This window comes from Convolutriloba macropyga, chromosome 15, assembly GCF_964194025.1.
Source record: "Convolutriloba macropyga chromosome 15, txConMacr16.3, whole genome shotgun sequence".
Taxonomy (NCBI): domain Eukaryota; kingdom Metazoa; phylum Xenacoelomorpha; order Acoela; family Convolutidae; genus Convolutriloba; species Convolutriloba macropyga.
The window spans coordinates 33,369,472-33,391,033 of record NC_134482.1 but is presented as its reverse complement, the minus strand read 5'-3'; the positions used below and the strand labels follow the sequence as shown (position 1 = coordinate 33,391,033).

At 32.5% G+C, this 21,562-nt stretch overlaps 1 protein-coding gene across 3 annotated transcripts in view; it reads right to left on the bottom strand.

Moving 5' to 3' along the window:
• Positions 1-20,420, bottom strand: part of LOC142354475 (frizzled-9-like) — a 27,165-nt gene extending 6,745 nt beyond the window's left edge. The window contains exon 1 of one of the 3 annotated variants that reach the window (XM_075406781.1): positions 20,073-20,420. The gene's annotated coding sequence lies outside the window, so the exon portion shown is untranslated. Of the gene's footprint in view, positions 1-2,342; positions 2,555-11,147; positions 12,193-20,072 lie in introns of those variants that run through there. The other 2 variants (XM_075406780.1, XM_075406779.1) reach the window with 2 other exon arrangements.
• Positions 20,421-21,562: the final 1,142 nt, after the last annotated feature.

The following is a 21,562-nucleotide window of genomic DNA, read 5'->3' as shown; positions in this document are numbered from 1 at the left end:
AATGAGCTGCATATAATGTCAACATCAACCAAAAACTTATACTTATATTGCATTATTAGGAATTGCATGCTTTGTAAAAGGGTCTACTACTTTCATTTTCCTGAAAAATGTTAAAAATGTGTCTGTTGATCTATTATACTAGGTACGTAATCATGAACACAAGTAACCTTTCCAGAAAGTAGCAAAACATTAATATTTAGGGGTGCCAAAGTTTCGACTATATAGTAGGACTGGGGGGGGGGAAGATCCATATATCAAAGCTCTATTTATTCGAATGTCAATTGTACCTACTCGATAGAATATTAGAGTGGTAGTGAAATGATAGAGGCGTGATTTTATACCAAAGATAAAAGTTTGGATTATAACTCTGTTATCATAGAAAAAAATTTTAGCGAGGCTTGGAACTCTTATTTCTAAATTTTCCGGTCACTGCAATACATTCCAGACAATCAATTGTGGCAATTTTCTAAGCAACTGATCAGCACTTATGGTAATCTAAAATAGTTTACACGTTATTAATTTCATCAAAGTGTGACAAGTATAAAAGTCCTCGTTATCCGTTCAAAATTGATTTATAAATATAGTATATATAGCAAAAAATTTCTGGGAAATCATATAAAGTCATATATGGTACATAAAACAATGATTGATGTCACAAATTTCAGTATAATGTATTCAGAGGGCATTTAAACTGTCAGAGGGCATTTAATATGCCGCATAAGCAGTCAAAGTTTGACTATTTGGGCTCGCTAAAACAATAACTTTCGATTTTTTTACGTATTTCGAGAATGACTAAAAGTTAGATACAATGAAGTTTTAGAAATGAGTTCTGATAGGCATGAACTGGTTTCAGAGAATATGGAAAAAAATTGGGCATATATATAGACTTTCATTTAGCATCCAATTCATTCTGCGATAGATTTTGCATTTCAGGGTCTTTTGGCGGATCTGAAAGTGATGCTGGAAATCACATGAGTAGCACTTTATCGATGAAAATGAAATCGTAAATTGAAGGAAAAAAAGATGGTAATCAAACTAGGATCAGATATGATCTCTTGATCATCATAAAAGAATCATATATGATTTCTTTGGTTTCGAACTGTGATCGTAATAAGAATTCAGGTATGGACATTATGAAATCTTAACTGATCTTTGTATCAAATCAAAAAAAAATTCAACCCAGGAATTTGTGTTCCTTCTGTTGACGTGGTAAACCGAATTTCAAATGCAATTCACGTGATCAAAAACACCCTGTGTTGATCTTGTTATATTCGAATTTTATCACAACAACAAAAAGTCTCCAATTTGACATAATCTTAGTGATCAGCTTTCGAAGCCAGTTTTTATTTGCAGGTTAAAACAATTCTAATTTTTTTTAAAAAATTTTACAAAAAACAATCTTGGTCAGTTAATTAACACAGAGAGTCATATAAATTCACTTCAAACAAGTTTTTTTGAAAGGAGAGTAAACAGCTGATTTCGATAATTATACTGATCAAAGAAAAGAAACAAAATCAGGTCTTTTCGGTAAAAGCTATAATTTTCGGGCATTCTTTCTTTGGCTTGCGGTAAACGGCTTCTGGCTCTTATCTTTCTTCAAAAATTTATTTATTTAATACTTCGACGGTTATTTAAAAATACTGGTGACAATAGCAAGTGAAAAATACCAGATAGTGATTTTTTATTAGAAAAAAATGTGAATTATTTAATAATTGCTTTAAGCTTGAAAAAGTAACGTTTTGTACTTTACCATTTTTTTGAATTACTTAAACATAAAATTACCTATTCGCTTAACTTTAAGGAAACGCTATTTTTAGATAGCTGCATTGTTGTCGTTTTTTTGAGAAAAAGTTGTCGTTTTTTGAGAAAAATTGTGGCACGTGGACCGTAACATGTTAGTGATCCATGATTCAGTTCTGAAGTGTAATGACTGGTAAGTCCGGGTGACTATCAAAATTGTTCTATTGTTTGTAATGACGAATAAAGAACTGAATAGCCATGAATATGGTAAAGTATATCTTTTTCAAAAAAGCGGTTCTCAGAAAATGAAAAATGGAAGCCACCAGCATTTACGGCATTGAAACCATTACAGGTACTCTATCCCAAAGACTGCAATTAGTTAATTAAACAGAATTTTCCCAAATTTTGTACTACCCGAATCGAAAAAAGCTGATTTGCGAGATCTTACTAACAATCTTCCAAGACGGGGTGCTATGCAAGGTTATTGAAAAACTAGCAAGATTCTATAGAAATTCTTGCAAGATATATTGAGAAGTACTGTACTTCACTTCGAAGTTCAAAAGTTTTAGTAGATAAAAAAGGCACGTTACAAGATTACTAACCTAGTGTTTGCTTCTTTCTGAAAAATGACTGAAGTTTGAACTTGTTCTGGGCGCGGTAAACAAACTGCGTGGGTTTGGTTCCCGCAGTCTCGCTCCAAGTGCAAACAGAAGCAGTTTCACAAAAACCCTCAGAAGACCGGGGCCCGTTTATCGCCGGGTGATTAGATGTGATCAGGTTATAAATTAGTTTAACTAGCAGGTTCTAGCCAGGGTTGAAAATAAACGGCACTAAAAACTTGTTTTCGGCGCCTAAAAACGGCATAAAAAATCAGTTTTCGGCTGAAAAATTTATTTTTCGGCAACGTAAGTTTTTACAAGTTTAGGTATTTATTATACCGAATAAACATGAGCTTTTCCAAGTTTTCGGGCGTCAAATTTGGCCGATCTTCAACGAAAGACTTCAGAACCGAGAAAAACCTCTCCACATCGACAGAGGTACATGGTGCAAAACTGTAAACCCCGATCTGCACGGGATCAGTAACGCCTTCGCCTCGAATAATTTTTGCACAAGAAATTAAACCTTGTTTTTCGCAAAGACAGTGTTTAATTTATCGAGCGCTGTTTGGGCTGTGTTGTTTCCTGTCATCGCTAAATCAGTCGTTTTTTCAATCAGATCATTGACTTTTTCAACCGGCATAGTTAAATAAAGCTGTTAATTACCAGTTCAACAAAGCGCGAATGATAGATTTGCGATGACTAATTGCGCGGTAGAAAGTTGGATTAATCCGCTTTTACTTTTGTTCAATAACCTAACTTCAAATTACCAGTATAGATCTCCGGCATATAAATTTTAAAATCGGCGCGCAATTAGTCATCGCAAATCTATCATTCGCGCTTTGTTGAACTGGTAATTAACAGCTTTATTTAACTATGCCTAAAATCGCGCCTTTCACGTCAACTAAAGAGGCTGTAAAACAACATCCTTGCCTCAAAATCTTATCCACCGAAGAGAAAAAGCTTCTAGTTTTTTGCGATTTATGTGGCAAATCGTTCCATGTATCAAAAAGTAACCATATTGCCGATCACTGTGCTTCAGATAAACACATAAAAAACGCAAATCTTAACAAATTGCGGCAGAGTAACTGGACACATTTGACACGTACGAATAAAACAACTGTGGTAGACCAGTTTTTCCTCGATTTAACCGAGTCATGGATTGACGCAGGCCTTCCGCTGTCGGCATTAGACCGAGAAAAGTTACACGGTGTCCTCCAAAATGGATTCAAGCGGGTTATTCCAAGTTCCGTTACTCTTGCAAATAATTACGCTAGTACTATTTATGATCAGAAACTAGAGACACTCAAAGACATTGTCGCGTCATGGCCGGCTTTCTACATTGAGTTCGATGAAGCGGAGTATCTTGGAAACAAATATTATGTTGTTTTGATTGGGAAACTTGACAACGATAAAACACATTTACCTTATTTGCTGAATATCGAGCGAATTAATATTCCGCCAAATAATATTATCGTCCAACAGCAAGTTATGACAGCGCTATCAAAACTGGGAGCTACTACTTATTACACAAAATTTCGTCTTTTTCTTACCGATGGAGTACAGTATAATATATTAGCTGGCGAGAATCTGAAAACAATGTATCCAAACATAGTTCACGTTACTTGTTTTGCCCACATGTTATCTCGTGTTTGTTGCGCAATAGCTGATGCCCACCCAAACGTTCAGAATTTGGTGAAAAGCGTCAATAAGTTCTTCAAAAACAGCGTTATTCATAAAAACCTTTGGACCAACTTTGGAAACGTCGAAATTAAACACTGTCTTTGCGAAAAACAAAGGTTTAATTTCTTGTGCAAAAATTATTCGAGGCGAAGGCGTTACTGATCCCGTGCAGATCGGGGTTTACAGTTTTGCACCATGTACCTCTGTCGATTGGAGAGGTTTTTCTCGGTTCTGAAGTCTTTCGTTGAAGATCGGCCAAATTTGACGCCCGAAAACTTGGAAAAGCTCATGTTTATTCGGTATAATAAATACCTAAACTTGTAAAAACTTACGTTGCCGAAAAATAAATTTTTCAGCCGAAAACTGATTTTTTATGCCATTTTAGGCGCCGAAAACAAGTTTTAGTGCCGTTTATTTTCAACCAAGTTCTAGCTAACTAAACAGTAAGTTTGCTAGCTACAACTCGGCTATGGCCAGATAAAGGTTGTTGTTGATATATGCTACACTACAAGCAAGCAAGTGAGCAAGCAAGCAGGTCGGTTTAGTCTTTGAAGTCTTTTCGAATAATCGACCGTGTTTTTATCGCAAAACAGGAGCGGCTAAGATTGCTTTGAAGTGGGAACGAGCACCAACAAAAGACTAAATTCAAAATACACAATCACAGCCATTCAAGTCGTAAACTGGTGATAAATTTGGCCACAGTCGTAAAATGGGTCGCCATACCCCCTTAGCTAATCGGCTTATCAAACTCAACCCCCTCCCCCTCCCACTCATTTTAACCCCCCCCCCCCCCCACCCCCATTCTTTACCCGAACCTCGACTGATTGAAACGAGTCTGTAGCTAGCAGGGTAAATAATACGCTTCTAATGAAAACATGAAATTCGTCTCCAATTAAACAAGATACAAGTTTCATGTTTTGCAAAGAACCCAGTTTTAATTTAGGGTTTCAATTTAATCTGATTAAGAACAAACATTTTTCACCCAGATCAAAATGAAACTTTTATTGCAATGTTTTCGCGCCGACTCTGTTCTGGTCTGGAAAAAGCAGACACCGGGATTGCAAAACAAAATTAAATCCAACAATATAGTTTGAAGGTACAGAAATTTGACTATAACTTCAGAAACCTTGAAAAGGCTTTGAGTTATAACGTTGCAGCGATCTTGTAAAACTTTCAAACCTCAAATGCGTACAATTTCAAGGGTTGCATTGTCGCTGAAAATCTAGAATCGCGAGAAGAACCGAACAGTTATAGTCGGTAAAATTTTGAAAAAAATTCCAAGAAGGATTATTCACCAAAGGCTTAAAGTTCTGATTGAATGACGGGTTGGGATTCCATTGGTTTTCCATCGATGGATAAGAGTTAATTCATAGGAATTTATAATTTCATCGGTTGAGCAGCAATTTATCATAACAATTAATCTGGAAAAATGTCAATTCATTTATGTCGATAGATCATAATAAATTATAACAGCAATCACCTTTAAAAAACTGAAAAAGGTAACCTGTCAAGTTTCTATGATAGTATTTAAGCTAATTTTTGAAGAAAAAAAGTAAATACAATTTTAAGATAAATTTAATTTAATTCTTGAAAAATCCCAATTTAATTTAAAACCATTTAAGTTTGCACGATCCCCAACAAATCGACTCGAAAAAATAGCATGTTAGGGTCTGAGCAGATGCAACTACTGTGAAAATGGACCCCTATTGGATTCGAAACAGCATCTCTTACTTGCAAGCCTAGTGTGCTAAGCATTAGACCAACTTGTCTTAAGCACTCGAACTTAGGCACCTCATAACCAATTTTCAAGTTCTTTCTTGCTCCTCGAGGCTTCTTTTCTCCAGCCAAGTATACGTCTTATGCAAAAAAAATATAAAGACAAAGAAATCCAAAGGTCCTTAGTGGGGAGGAATTATATACTAACATGTTTTTGGTTTTGGTGAAGACAATGTTGACCTTCTGATAAAACTTTGACAGTTGAGAAAACGCATTCAATGAGCAAATACAATGACCAAATTATATTGAGCAAATTTTTGTATTCATATTTTTTTTGGCATATTGAGGTTTAATATTGTCTAAGCGTTGGTTTTATGTCAATCACGAGTTGTATGAAAATCTTTCCTTCTTCAAATTCACCTAACTCTTTTCTATTTTAAATTAGATTCTTTAATCATTCAGCTAATTACATTATTTTGATCACCAAAAATAGCCGTTCCTTAAAAAGAGACCTTATGCAATTTATTTCGGCCGCATAATGTAGCACAAAATGTCAATTCATTAACAACCAAATTTTACCTAGCTTTTCTTGCTTCCAGTTCGTCTAATGTGTTAAAGAGTCAAACATTTTAGAAGTTGTTTATTTACTTTGCATAAATTCAGGACTTCTTGTCTATAGAGAACCCGTATTTTTACCGTTTGATCTTCCCAGCTTCTCTTTTTCAATGTTGACCAAGATCTGAAAAAACTGCTGTTATTATAAGCACTAACTGCTTCAAATAACAAATTTTAATAACGAGTTTTAATCAATCTCGAGTTTGTAGTTTTCTCAAGTCTCTCGGATATCCCCAGTGTGACTTTCGCGTTTTTGTTCATATTTTTAGCCCCGCATTGTATTGTGCAGTTCTTGCTGAAACCACAATAATCATGCAAATTTTGATTGCCAGCATGCTATTAGATCTTTAATTGCTTGACTGCTAGTTCTATTTGCTTTTTTGCACAATTTTAATTTATTACATGACTTTTTCTAGTTATTGTATCGAACTTTTATTAAGCGAGCCAGAAGCTAAACTAAATGCTGTGACATAGTGTAAGAAATTGTCGGTAGGTTTTTAGAGATATGAATACAATTATTACAGAGCCTCAATTGGATTGGCGAAATTGTAAAAATAATATCCATACTGCATTTTTTTTCGGGAAATTTTCGACTGCAAAGGATTTGAACAAAGGGATAATTAGAATTCATATTATGCAAAGGATGTTCTCCAAAAAAATCTTGAAATTGAGAGGAAAAAATATTTTGAATGCCAAAAACCAATCGTTAAAAAAAGGTGACTCTCCTAAGGCCAACTTTCACCCACCTATGCGAGACCAAACCGATTTTTTTATCCTTCCCAGTTCAGTTTGGAGAAGATATGCATTCCATTTATTCTTTCATCGGGAAAAATTTACACTTTTAATAAGCATTCTACAGCTCTCCTCTCTCTCTCTCTCTCTCTCTCTCTCTCTCTCTCTCTCTCTCTCTCTTGCACAAACACATACACACACACGCAAACACACACACAGAAACTATGTTTCTAATATTTTTTTTTGAAACTTACTAATACTATTTTATGGCAAATGCTGCTTAGTTGTTTTTGTTACCCATTCAATTTGAACTCTAAGACGCTCAAAATATTTGGGGAAACATTAGTTTTTATTGAGGTTTTTTCATTTCTTAATCAATTTTGGTTTCTGATATAGTCGAAATGTAATTTATAAGAAACTAGTAGTTAAATATCAGGTTTTTCCTCAATTCTTTTCAAGGATTAATCTTTCCCTTCATTTGTTTGTGTTCGAATGGTGACCCGACACTAATATGTCACCACGGTCAGTGGACTAAAAAGAAAACACATTATACAGTTTTCGCAAGAAATGTTGTTCTACGTTTTTTCGGCTTTCAATTTGGGCCCAAAATTCAAACCTTGTTTGATCCGTTTAGCTACTTACTTTTAAAAAAGTATCTGTGGCAGCTTCCATATTTTATTATTTTGAATTTTCTGATTTTCGCCAAAATTTAAAATTGATGGATTCAAAATAACATAAATGAAATATTGGAAGGGCTAGTAGATGCCTTCCATCTACTTGTTCTAAAAATTTGTTCTTTTTGTGTTTGTGTTTAGTACTGAAATAAATCTTGGTTATATTGAATGATTAATTTAAGAGAAAGTGAGTAATAAGCTATAAACATCTGAGATATTGAAATCCCTACAAAGGTCATTTTGTGAAGTTTCTCAATTTTTTCAATCATAAGGATTTGTTTCTTTTCTAAAAACTTTTATTTGTCTACCTCTGGTTCCCTTTGGCTCCCTAAAAACAACAGCAAAACCTCAAATGTATATACATATATATATATATATATATATATATATATATATATATATGTATATATATATATATATATATATATATATATATATATATACATGCATATATATATATATATATATATATATATATAATGCAGAAATAAACGAACATTACATTGGATAAAAGAATCCTCTGAGCAATGAAAAATATCTTACCTAATTCAGGCAACAATTTTTGTTCTTTTTTTGGCGTGGAAGGAATTGAATTGAACACTTACTTAACTAAAGATCACAAAGGTTTAAGAAAATTTTTTATCAATACTTTTTTTCAGAAACGCATTAGAAAATACGATACCAATTACTCAAAAAGAACTTTGGACTAGAAACAGCCTTTTATCATTAATTTTTACAGGAAAATGTCTTACAAAACTCATTTCGACTACGGTTTTAGCATATCGGACTTGTTTGAAACACCATAAACAGACTGACCAAAAAAGGCTGTTCAAAAACAATGGGACATGGATAATTCTCAGTACTGTATTTTTTCAACTGTTTGTATGGTACGTTTCTCATTAATATTGCGAAAAAAGAAATTTGATAACGAAGATCAAATTCCTCTTTAATTCAGATCAATTGGCGACTATTCATACCCAAGTTAATTTGGATTGTTTCTGCCATTACAAAAACAGAATTTCGACAATGGAGGTCAAATTCCTCTTGTTTATGAAACTCACGTGTGTTTCTGCTATTAAAAAAAAATTCGATAACAAAGATCAAATATCCTTTGTCTATGAATTTGACATGGAGCTGCTTATCATAGAATGACTTAATAAACTTTATCAAGCACAGGTTGAGTTGCCATGAATATAATACCAAGTTTTACCTTTTTTTGAGATAAGAACAGTAATCTTAGACTAAATTATGGAAAAAATTCGGTGAATATACTACAGAACTTTTAGAACTACAGTGTCTGTTGGTAACACACATACTCAATTTCTGCAAATCCTATGTTCGTACAACTGGATCCATTTAAAAAACTTACTGCAATCACTTCGTCCAAACAAATCATTTATAGCGGAGTTTAAGATAAATTTAGCGTAAAAAACAAAAATTTATCCAGTGACGATCTTTATTAACTGTGAGTACCTTATTTTTCTGGTTATTACTAACATTTTGATTATATAAGTAAAATTCTTCTCATGAAAACGACGCAATTGGATAGTGTAAACAAATTAAGGAAATGATAGAATTATTATTTCTGATAACACACAGGCACATTATCCCCTTCAATTATAGTTACAGATTGGATCACTGTAAAAAAATTGTTGAGTGTTTGCAGTATGATTAGTAACCAGTCTATTCAGTTTAAGTCCCGTTTTTGCATTTACAATTTGATTTGCATTGTTTCTGCCATAAACAGAGTGACACAAAATGAATTTCAAAAGAATTAAAGTGATTAGCGTTCAGTAATGATATTTAACGATGTGTTTTTAGATTTTTTCGTTGCATACTAGGAAACGAGGTATTCGGTGACCAAATTCCAAGTCTTCTCGTCAATGGAATTGAAAAAGAACTGCTTATAACAGAATCTGTTACTAAACTTCATAAAACATAGCTCAGGTTATCACTAACTTCGGACCAAATCCTACCTTTTATTTGAGACGAGAACAAACATCTTTTATTTATTAATCTCATAAAAGATCTGATACTATACATTAACAAACATCATATGTTAATGGTGCAAACTGATTGCGTAAATATACTGAAGAGTTTATGGAACTACTGATATTTGATCATAAACTCACATTTTCCCACCTACTTACACGCACAAACTGGAACGATATAAGATTTACTGCACTTACTCAGTCCAAAAAATCAATTACAACGAAGATTATTTTTTTTACAGTTTATGATTGATGTCAAAACCAAACTTATTACTAGGTGGGCTTGATAGCCCCGTTTATCTGTCCTCTCCGAGATACCTTTGATATGTAAACAATTTTAATTGATATATATTATGAATTATTTAATGTATTATGTAATTTATTAAATTGTTGATAATTTTTATGATAAAGGAGAAATTTATTCTTTCTTTCTTTCTTATTTTTCAGTCTATAGAAGACTGGATAAACCGTTTCAATAAAAATTGAAGATAGGTTAATAAATATGAGTTTTCAACAACTGATAGAGCATTTGTTGAAAAATTACTATTTTTTCTATCATTGAGATTTTTTTAGATTGCCAACTCATTCACTCGCACAAATTGGATCCATATAAGAAAATTGACCGCAATTATGCAGTCCATAAATTCATTTACAATAAATTTCATGCTGTAAAAAAGTTAATTTTGTGCAAATCAAAAGTTCATCTTGCGAAAAAAAAAACAAAATTGATCCGGTAAAAAACAAAAATTCATCCTGAAAACAAATAAATTGATCCTATTGAGAACAAACTTCATAGTGTTCAAAAGGAAAACATTCATCCGTAAAAAAAAACAAATTTCATGCTGCAAATGTAACTGGTTTTCTTCCGTTTTCTCACGTGACACTTAATTCAGCTCCTCCCCTGGGGTTTAAAAATATTTCATATCTATTTTTCAAACGCTTATCTAAAAAGAACATGGTTTTACACTTTGTCTCATAAGAAACCATTTTTGCTTTGACGTTGTTTGATTAGAAGTCATTTTGAAATGCCGTTTTCTGATCATAAGTCACGTGACGGGGACCCCCAGTTTGGGTATAATTGCCTTATAGCATACTCAATCACACCTGCTTGTGAAATGTTTCTAGGAAATACAACCGAGTTAAAAATTTACACTTATTTTGAGCAAACTCAACTATTTCAAGCATTAAATTTGACATTACATTTTCTGTCATATATGGCAATTAATTTAAATATCCGATAGCTTATTTCTCCATCTAAACAAATTTTTGTGAGGTTTATTGGCAACTGGGACGCCTGGTAGCAATATAAGTAAGGGGGTTGTTAAAATTTTGATTTGTTCCAGAGCTTCCAAACGATCCTAAGGGTTGTTTAGTAATATATATCTGGCTGTTTTACTCACCAAAGGCTTTTCTCCAATCGTGGTCTAGGTACATCAAAGGGAACAATCAACTGCAACTTGGAATAAAACGGAAAAGTCTTCCCCGGAAATCAAAGCGGGCTATCATAAATCACAGGGCGCAAAACAAAAGTTTTGGGAAATCTAGGAAAGGGTTTCTATTTGGGAAATGGCGTCTCAATAACTAGTGGGTTAAACTGGGGTCGGCGGCGTTGGTTAAAAGTGATTAGGAACGACGTATCTGCTAGTTTAAAATGGTATTTATAATAAACAGGCCGCTTAGCTATTATAATTGGCTTTTGAAGTTGAGAAAAGAAATGCCACTTTATTTTTATGGCTCATAAACTTCGCAACTGTAACTTGCAGCGACCAATGCCGTAAATATGAATGGAACTTGAGAAAATCACTATTAGTTAGAACAATTCGCGGCGGCCGGTGCTTTGGCGAAAACAATGCGAGATTATGATATAATAGTCGCGTGCTTCTAAAAACACCTCTTAATGACCTTCTCAGTTTTGAATAATGATTTTGAACTGCACTCCAATTTAATGTATATTTCAATTGAATTGAAAATTAGTGGCAATAAAAATTGAGCCGTAAAAGCAGCAGAATATATGAAATTTAACGACCATACTTTTATTGTAAAAACGCGGTCACACTGCTGTTAAAATAAAAAATCTAAAACCAAAGGATTGACTTTTATTTGATATTTTGCACTTACAGATAGCTAAGTGTGTGTATGTACGTACTAACAAAACGTATATTGTGTGTTACTAACTGTATGCCACTTTACCAAGTTATAAACATGCTTTTATTGCATCTTTCTAGCCTAATTGTTGACCCATTTTCCTAATTAAAAGCGTTTGTTTTCGGGAATTTAAAGTAGGCTCGCAATATAAACAGAAACGAGAGGGTTTCAACCAACTGGGTTATGATAATCTGAGAAAGTGTAATAACCACACCGTAAATTCCCTTTGAACTTTACCCAGTAACCCCCTTTTGGGCCCAAAAGTTACGATAGGCAGTCTATGATCAAATTGCACTAGATATAAATAGTTATCGATCATAAATTTATACCCGATCCAAACTGGTTTCCATTTAAATATTTAATGCGGTATTAGTCCAATTTGAGTTCCATTTTGATATCAAGAAATCATTTTCACAACTTTTTTAACAAAAAATATCTATTAAAATTAAAAAAAATCAAAAATTGTATTGAAAGCAGTATTCATCCAATTTGAGTTCAATTTGAATATCAAGAAATTAGTATCAAGTTCCCAGTAAGACCTAATTGAACTCTGATCAGAGAGCCAACATGATTTCAGTACTGAATCAGTCAGTTTATACTCAGTATACTTTTACACTGACCGCTGGTAAAAATTTTTCCGAAATATTATGCAAACATTTGTGAAATATTCACAGTGTGACGAAGTATGTTTGCTCATAAAATGGCGAAACTTATTAATAATAAATAAATACATCCAAAGATATGCGTCGCTTACAAATAAATATTCAAATATTTTCAAAAAGAAAGCAGTTCATAAACTACAAAGAATGAAAAAAGAACAAAAGACCATAAATGAGCATCCAATATCAGCACAAATTTTTTCCACTCTTCAACTCAAAGTAATCTTCAAAGGTGATCAAAATTCGAACCCCCCCCCCCCTCCCACGCTCTCACCGGCCGATACCCCAACCCCTTTTTGGTTTTCCTTCATAACCAGATCAATAAATATCTGGACACATCTAAAATTTTCGGTGTTTGATTGATAAACTATCTTTGTATCTTTTCCCCCAGGGGAAAACAATTTGTTTATTAAGCGCACATAGCCGGTTTTCCCTTTTAGAGCGCGATCAATAATCAACAAAAACAATCCAAAAGCAACGAAAAAAGAGGAAAAATTTCTTTGTTTTACATACATAACGTGATTATAGTGTAGATTACATGAGCAGATACAAAGCAGCTAAAGCCGGCTTTTATTGTTGTGTCTTTTTTCAACTTTGACCTCAAAGCGGGTGAATTTATAGCCCCGATTAATGCGTTTGGGGGCAAAGAACTAAGAATTAAAAGCCTTTAGAGCCCCGTTTTATATAGTGAGGATTCTTTTTACATTTACTTTTATTGACATGATACAGCTTTTAAACACTAAGAAATGAATCACAATTGAGGTCTTCTGTTTTGCAGCAAATCTTAACGTGTCATGATTTATACGCATTGACCTAAATTGTACATCAAATGATCTAATTAAATCTGCTGTGAATGTGTTTTATCTTACAATATTCATGGCAAAATCGCGTTTACTGACCACTTTGTAAAAAATGCGCTTGTTGATTCAGAATTATGAGAAAAATGCGCTGAATAGGCTGAAATGATCTAAATGAGGTGAAACTGTGAACGAAAAGAGTTTTTATGACTCGAAGAGGAGTACTGGAGAAGTTTTGTAATCATATTTACCGCAGTGACATTTGAAGAAAGAACTGAAATGCATGCAAAAATTGAAAGAGCTTTGAGTGTTGATCAAAATTGAAGAGTAAATCAAAAACACAGTGGCTTTCGGTTCATAACACTGTTTTCCAGAGAAGGAGAAATTGGGCGTGCAAAATTTTTCTCTTGGCGCGCTAAATTTTTTGATCAAGTGCTGCTTTTTGAAGCAATATTTTCTAATCTAGAAGGGCTTCTCATTTAAAGGGCTTGAAAGAAATCTAATAAAAGTTTCGTTTTTTTCATGGTTTTTTTGATAATCAATACGAGTTCTTAAATATATTTGCTGCTTGTCAGCTATTTTGCGGATTTTTATGCCACTGTGGCGACTTTTTGACATTTGGTTTGTTTTATTGCACTCTCTGGGTTTTTGCAAATACGCCTATTGCTCAAAAACATTTCTAAATACCAATTGATTACACAATTTTTTGGCATAAAAGTGCATTTTTTATGCAAAAATGGACAAACTAATTTTTAAACTTGTAAAAATTTTCTCCTATTTTGCTGAAATGTTCCTATTTTTCTTCAAAAATAGCAATTTGGGATATTGCAGGGTTCTTTCTACTGCTGCTTGATCTTTTCAATGGTCTCGGATTTTTAACAGAAAGATAATATTTACCATTTGCAGGACTATTGTACTATAATGCAATCGAGTCGGCTTTCTGGGGCTAAATATTAAACTAATTGAATTTATATTGATTTTTCGTTATTTCACTAATTTTAATATTTAAAAGTTTTTTGGAAGGTTTTTTTTCATGTAGAGACGACTCTACGAGTCGTTTCCGAAAATTTTCCGTGTAATTTTTTTCTGCTGCGTTTGACAGATAATTTTTTTACTTCAATTATTTCACAACTTTGTGAACATTTTGTGTGAACTATTTTTTCATCAAATAATCTAATTGAATTTTCTGTGATTGTTTTGTAGCTTACAATATGGATGACAGAATTGCCTATGCTGACATAGCAAAATCAGTAGCAAATTTTTTGAGTTTTTCATTGTTGGAATATCAAGAAAAATCGGACAGTTCTTTCAACAATCAAAAAAGTATACAAACACAAAGTTACAGACCATTATTATAAGAATTAGGAAGTTACTATTTTTTATTCCTAAGAGTTTTGTTGTCAAACAAGTTGAAATCATTGTATTTGAGTTGATAATTTCAACCAAAGGTTTATAATCAATTTTTTTAATACTCCATAAGTTCGTTCCCCTACTTTACTTTTGAGAATTGTTTATGTAAATTTCATTCACTTTTTCTTGTTAATTTACAAAATTCTGCATGTTTGTGGTTAGGAATGCCATTCTTGCAGACGTGTTTGTGACTTTTCAGTTTAATTTGATTTGTTTTAAAAAATGCACTTGTTGCTCCAAAAAAATGGAAGAAATGCACTCTCACGCCGAAAGTCTAAATGCATTTAAGTTTATTTGTTTATGAAAAGCACTGAATTTTTACTACAGGAGAGTGAGTCAAAAAGAGAAAGAGCATTTGTGTGACCATTTTGAAGTCACTTACATGAAACCGTTAGTTGGAAAAACTCGGTTTGAATTCCCCAATTTCTGACGCTGACGTGAGTTTGATTGTAAAAAATTTTTACTTACAGTTTTTGCTTTTCTGAGCAAATGTTCTTAGTTTTTTTAGAATTTGGTCTGTTCTTCTAGAATAAGATTTTTTGTGCAGCTTAAGGGATTCTAAATTAAGATTACTTTGATCTCAACTATTTTGTAGTATTTTATGATGGAATTTCAAAGTATGTTTCAATTATTAATTTGTAATTTTGTATTTCGGATTTTGAGTTTTCTCTTCACTTTTTTTGACAGAAGGATGACTATGTAATTTTTACTGAGGAATATCGAAAAAGAGTGTCAGAAAATGTTATCTGCCTTTTGTATTCCCAATGTCTTTTTGGTCTCAGCTTTTGAATTTTTTAGACTAATTATTTCTTTACTATTAACAGCTTAATGTTCTTGTTTGTTTTTCTGCAATACTTGTCAAGTTTCATACGTGTCAAGATTTTCAGTATCTCTGGCAAAATTTTCTTGATAAGATGAATTTGTTTTGTATGCTTTGTGGATGAAGTCTGAACTTTTGCTGGATTCAAGGATGTCATTGTTGAACTTTTTTGGCAGCAGTGGTTTTAGTTTTCACCGATTGTTTTGTTTGATTCGGTTGAGACAAAGATTTCAGATAAAAGATAATGATTTTGCAATTAGGGTTTTGGTTTAGGAGATGTAATAACCTAGATTTTGAGCACACAATATAACCTCTGAAAATATTTTAAATGTTTGTATCGTTTCACACTTTAATTCATTCAAGTTTCAGTCAGCAAAGTTGAATATATTTTTTGGATGAAACTTTTCTATCATCATTTATAGCTTTTTCAGTTTTTGTCAGCCGTAACTCTATCGGCTTGAAACGCCGTTAAGGCAACTTACACAAAATTTGTTGCAAAATTGTTGACAGCCCGTTCTGCAACATCTTTTAGGCAATGTTCGAATATATATTACAGCAATTTTTGAAAAGTAATGAAAAAATCTCTGAATTAAATTTTTTCAGCGAGGCCGACAGATTTTATTTTTCATTTTTTGGGACAATAATTTCCATGTGAAGAGTGAGAGTGGTGTTTATCGTTTTTGCTGTGAAAAAAGCATAGGGCGGTAGCAGTTCCAATTTGTATAGTCTCAACTCTTCTTTCTAAGTTGCTATCAAAGAATTAGGATGCTTAACTTTGATCAAATCAAAATTTTCTAACAGAGTGAACAGGTTGCTCCGTTTGATCAAAAAGAAACAAAAATCAACTTGTCGCTGTGTGTGATTTGGATTTTATCGAGAATGACCTGCTCACTACTAAACACGAAAATGGTTAGTTCGATTTGGTTTAATCTCTATAAAATTATTGTAGATCGTAAGTGCTGGCTATGCCTACGGCTACCTGTTTTCTATTAAACAGGTAGCTGTAACCCTATACCATTTTTTTACGTCAAAGTTTTTTCCTATTGCCTTTTTGTACCTCATTAAGTTGCATTACCTCATTGAACTTTGTTAATTTTGCGAATTGTAAAACCAGAATTTGAATTTTCTTTGGGTAAAATGTGCGCAAAAAGATCAACCAGTATCATTTTCAATATTATTAAGGTTCTTGAATAATCCTATTTTACTCTTAACAATTTGATATTGCGACTGAAATAATTTTTTTGATCCTACAGAGTGCTTCCTGATATTTCATTAATCTGTATATTTTTGAGAAACATATCGAAAGACATCAAAAATCTTAAATACTTTGTGTTGTCAATGTTTCTCTCAAAAACATATTTTGACACTCTTTTCCCTCTATTTCCTCTTGCTTAGTATTATCAAATTTTGATAGCTGAATAAGAGAGTAAGACTTATTTGTAGCGTTATTGTTCATATACAACTACTTTCTGTCATTTCGATGAAAAATTGAAGCACAGATTTTTTTTGGTTGAGCTCAAAAGGTTCAATTGTTTAACAAATCGTAGTTAACGTTGTGTAAATTCGGCATTGCAAAATGACATTGCAGAAAACTGAATAATGAAATATTTACTCTTGTGAATCAGAGAAACTTTAAAATTTATTTTAAATGCAGATTAATTTGCCACCACAGTGTTTAATCGTAGAAAATCAATTAGTGATATAAAGTTTGAGTACCTATTGCACATTATGATGTCATTTTCGAACTCTACAGCAGCAAACTCAAACTCTTTAAATGACCAGTGCTATAATTCTAATCCAGCTATTCAAATTTTTAGTACGTACTTGGATTGATTCCCTTTCACTTCAGTGGTAGAGATCTTAGAAATTGTTCAGGTTTATCCGCTTTTGTTTATCCGCTAACCACATCCTCAGCCTTTTCAGTTCGATAAACTTTCATTCTAACTCTTTTTGACAAGAGAAGGCTGTCTCGCTATTTCACATCTAGTTAATTACAATTTTTGGCAACTGATACAAATTTGTTTATTGGAAATGTTATGATATTTCATAATTCAAGAGCGCATAAATCTACCTTTGAGTGTGATACTAGAAGTGACTGTTTTCATCATTTTTGTAGCTAGACTTTTTTATCAAACTGTTCAAGGTCAGACTTGGCAAAAACTTCCAAAAAAACTTGTTTACAAAAAAGCCAGTGATATTGAAAGACATCAAAAATCTTACATACTTTGTGTTGTCAATGACATATTTTGTGTTTCTCTCAATAACATATTTTGACACTCTTTTCCCTCTATTTCCTCTTGCTTAGTATTATCAAATTTTAATAGCTAAATAAGTGAGTAAAAATTATTTGTAGCGTTATTGTTCATATACAACTACTTTCTGTCATTTCGATGAAAATTTGAAGCACAGATTTTTTTTGGTTGAGCTCAAAAGGTTCAACTGTTTAACAAATCGTAGTTAACGTTGTGTAAATTCGGCATTGCAAAATGACATTGCAGAAAACTGAATAATGAAATATTTACTCTTGTGAATCAGAGAAACTTTAAAATTTATGTTAAATGCAGATTAATTTGCCACCACAGTGTTTAATCGTAGAAAATCAATTAGTGACATAAAGTTTGAGTACCTATTGCACATTATGATGTCATTTTCATACTCTGTTTTTAAGAAAACTGATAAAACTAATCAGTTCTGGATTATAATAATCGGAACTAGAGAAAAAAATAAATTTATTAGATTGATATTCAAATATATTTTGACAGAAAAGAAGAATAAGAAAAAACGCCAAACATTAAAAGGAAGCTTTTATAGTGATATGTAGCGAGACTGCTTGTTGAACTGTTAAAAATAAAAGACACTGATACAAAAAATCATGGATGTTTTTTTTCAAAATCAGCTTTTTTGTTGCAAACAATCCTTCTTTTTCTGAAGAAAACGTAACATTTTGAGAAAATTAAAAAATCAAATCGAACAGATCATTTTGACCCTTTTTGAAAACGTTTGAATGTTGCTAGTTCACTGCACTTGAATTAAAACAATGGTAAAAACTTTATTTCAACTAAACTCTATTTTCCTATTATTTGCCTCTAATATTCTTTGCTAGAATATATTGTCAATATACTGGTTGGAAAGTCCTTAGATGTGGAAAATCTCTCTATTAACTTGCTTATTGATAGAAATTTATGAAAATATTTTCTTCAGGATCACAACACTCGTATGTAAGGAAAACAAGAAAATTAGGCGACAAAATCTGAAATCTTGTTACAGAGAAGTCTCGAAATGCAACGAACGCTAAAAACACGTTTTATATTGTAATTCAACCTCCTAGCAAATTTGAAAAAAAAATTCATAAAAAGTGACTTTTAACATTAATTTAATCATTAAATGGTTTTTTGCATGTTTTGAAAAACAATATTGCGAACGTTTCAAAACAAAGGAGCAATTAGAATAGTCAAACAAAAAACTGACTATGTTCAAACTTCGTCTGCTTGCTTTGAAAATGCAATATTCATGCTAAGCAAATCAGATATTATTATACTCCATGAATTTAAAAAATGTTTTTTGTCTGCCCAAAAAATGAAATTACATTTCAAAAAAATGTTTAATTTTTGTGTGAATTCAGCACTGCAGAAGTACATTGAATTTCGTTAATTATTGTAAATTGATTGCTTTATATCTGTGTTTTAATTTGCCATTATTTCCCTGTAATTGGTTTTGTTTTTTAAGCCTTTATTTTTGTCGACTTCTTTTGTGAAAATGTCTAAAAATGTTGAACATCAGAGTAGTCATTTCTGGAGAATAACAGTGAAGATTTTCTTCAATTATGCCTCTAAAGTAACTGACAGTGGAAAAACTAGATAAAAATATTTAATTCTGAAACCAATGCTTTCTCTCAGAAGGAATAATTTTATCTACTTTATGGATGAGATTTCACCAACTTGCACTCTGCCACTTTTTGGCTGGGCATTCATAGCAAGTATATAGATTTTTTTCAAATTTCATAAATTGACGATTTAAACCGCGCATCTAAACTTCCAAGAATCACACAATACAGAAATCTGCATTAACGACATTCAAAAAAAAGAGTACCTTTTTCCTTCCAGAAAATTCCCGAAGATTTAATGAAGATTTAACGTATCTTCAACATGCAAGATTTTTAAGTGCCTTTCGGCTTTTGGTACGAAATGCTACGTATAACACACGTGTCGTTCTCAATTAATGAAAAGACCGTCTATGTCTGAAAGAAGAGCCATAAAAACGCACAATAGCTCAGTACTGCCGATAACAACGGTTTCTTTAACTTGAATGATTACCCTTTTTGGCACACTATTGCTGAAAGCGGACTTATGTATGGCCAAAATGTCAAAATCATTTTCAACTTCAACATTAATACCTCTCTGCAGTTTCTGGGTTTTCCATAAGTCGAAGTCTGATCTAGGGAACACTGTTTAATTAATTAAGAATGAAATTTAATTAATGCATCAACATACGTACCATACAAGTTGATGAATTGCTGTCGCTTGTGGCGGAACAAAATGCATATATCTCAATAAATTTAGAATCTGAAAAACTCCAAAATTAGACTGCAAATTTTTAGTGAATCAATAAATTTATCAAGCACACTTTTATCAAAGCAATATCGGAAGAGCTGTGTTTGAAATTTGTTCACAAAAAGATTGCTCACAGATGTCGGAACACTTTAGGATGAGAGGGGACGGTAAATACAGGGATAAAATTAAGGAAGAGAGAGAGAGAGAGAGAAATGATTTTAGGGAAGACAGAAAGACTATTGCGGAGTTTTCAGCTTGTGAAGTATAGTTGTCGAGTGAACAAACTGGTCCGCACTTCAAAGTAACGAGCACCATTTGGCTATCCACTTTGATCAGTGGCCTGTGACAAGAAAGCAAGCCAGAAACCACCTCCACAACCACCACTACGCCGGCTCAAAGACGCGACCGACCGTCCGGCTATCACAGAGCGATATATATCTTGCAAGACTTGTTGTTCTGCATTCTACCATTTCACACACAATAAGCAAACACATACATTATACATACTCTCATTAAAAACATACTAAACGCTTCCCGTATTTTTTCTTTAAAAAATTCTATCGAATGAAAAATTACAAAAGAGACGATAAACCAATAAATGCTCCAAAATTGGTAAATAAAGCTGAATTTGTTTGTTATTAGAGTTGTTTTTTTTTCAAAAAAAAACATTCTATTCAGCTGTAAAATTACTGGAAGACAAATAGGCGGATTATGAAACTTCAAAGACTTGAGTGACTTCAAGCTTTTAGGACAACAACATACTTCAAAGTTAATATCAGTTGAATAATTTTAACCATATTGCAACAAATATTTGTTTTGCTGTTCCGTAACCCAAAAATTTATTTGAACGTACGAAAATACGGCGCCAGACGATCTTCTTATTTTATTGTTGAATAATTTTCGCTCAGATGATTGAATTTTAATAGAAAAATTCACAATTTGTTGAAAAATCTTATTTCCTTGCAAACGGCGGATAATTTGTACCCTCTGAAAGTAAATCAATTCAATGATATGGAGCCCAGCTCCAAAAATGAAAATGCCGTTAGATAGATTTCCAGGATTTGTACAATATATTTAAAGAATTTCTTTCATAGCAGTTAAATCAACTGAGAAATTACTTAACTGACGTTTGAACTTTGCGTTTCAATTGTTCAGTTTATAAGCGTGAAACTTTATATCAATACTATCCTGCTATCAAAACTATAAATTTTTCAAAAAAAAATTTATTATTTGATGAACCTCGAAAATTAGTGCAAAATTTAAAACAATAGTTTAAAATGTCAGGCTCGAATACAAGTTGAATAAAAAGAGAAGAATTATGGAGCTAGAAATGACGATTTGAAAGCAAAAGTTTAGTTTCGGTATCTGGCAAACACAGCATAAACTTAAAAACTGTTCAAAAATTTAAAGACAATTTTCTTCGACGAAACCGGA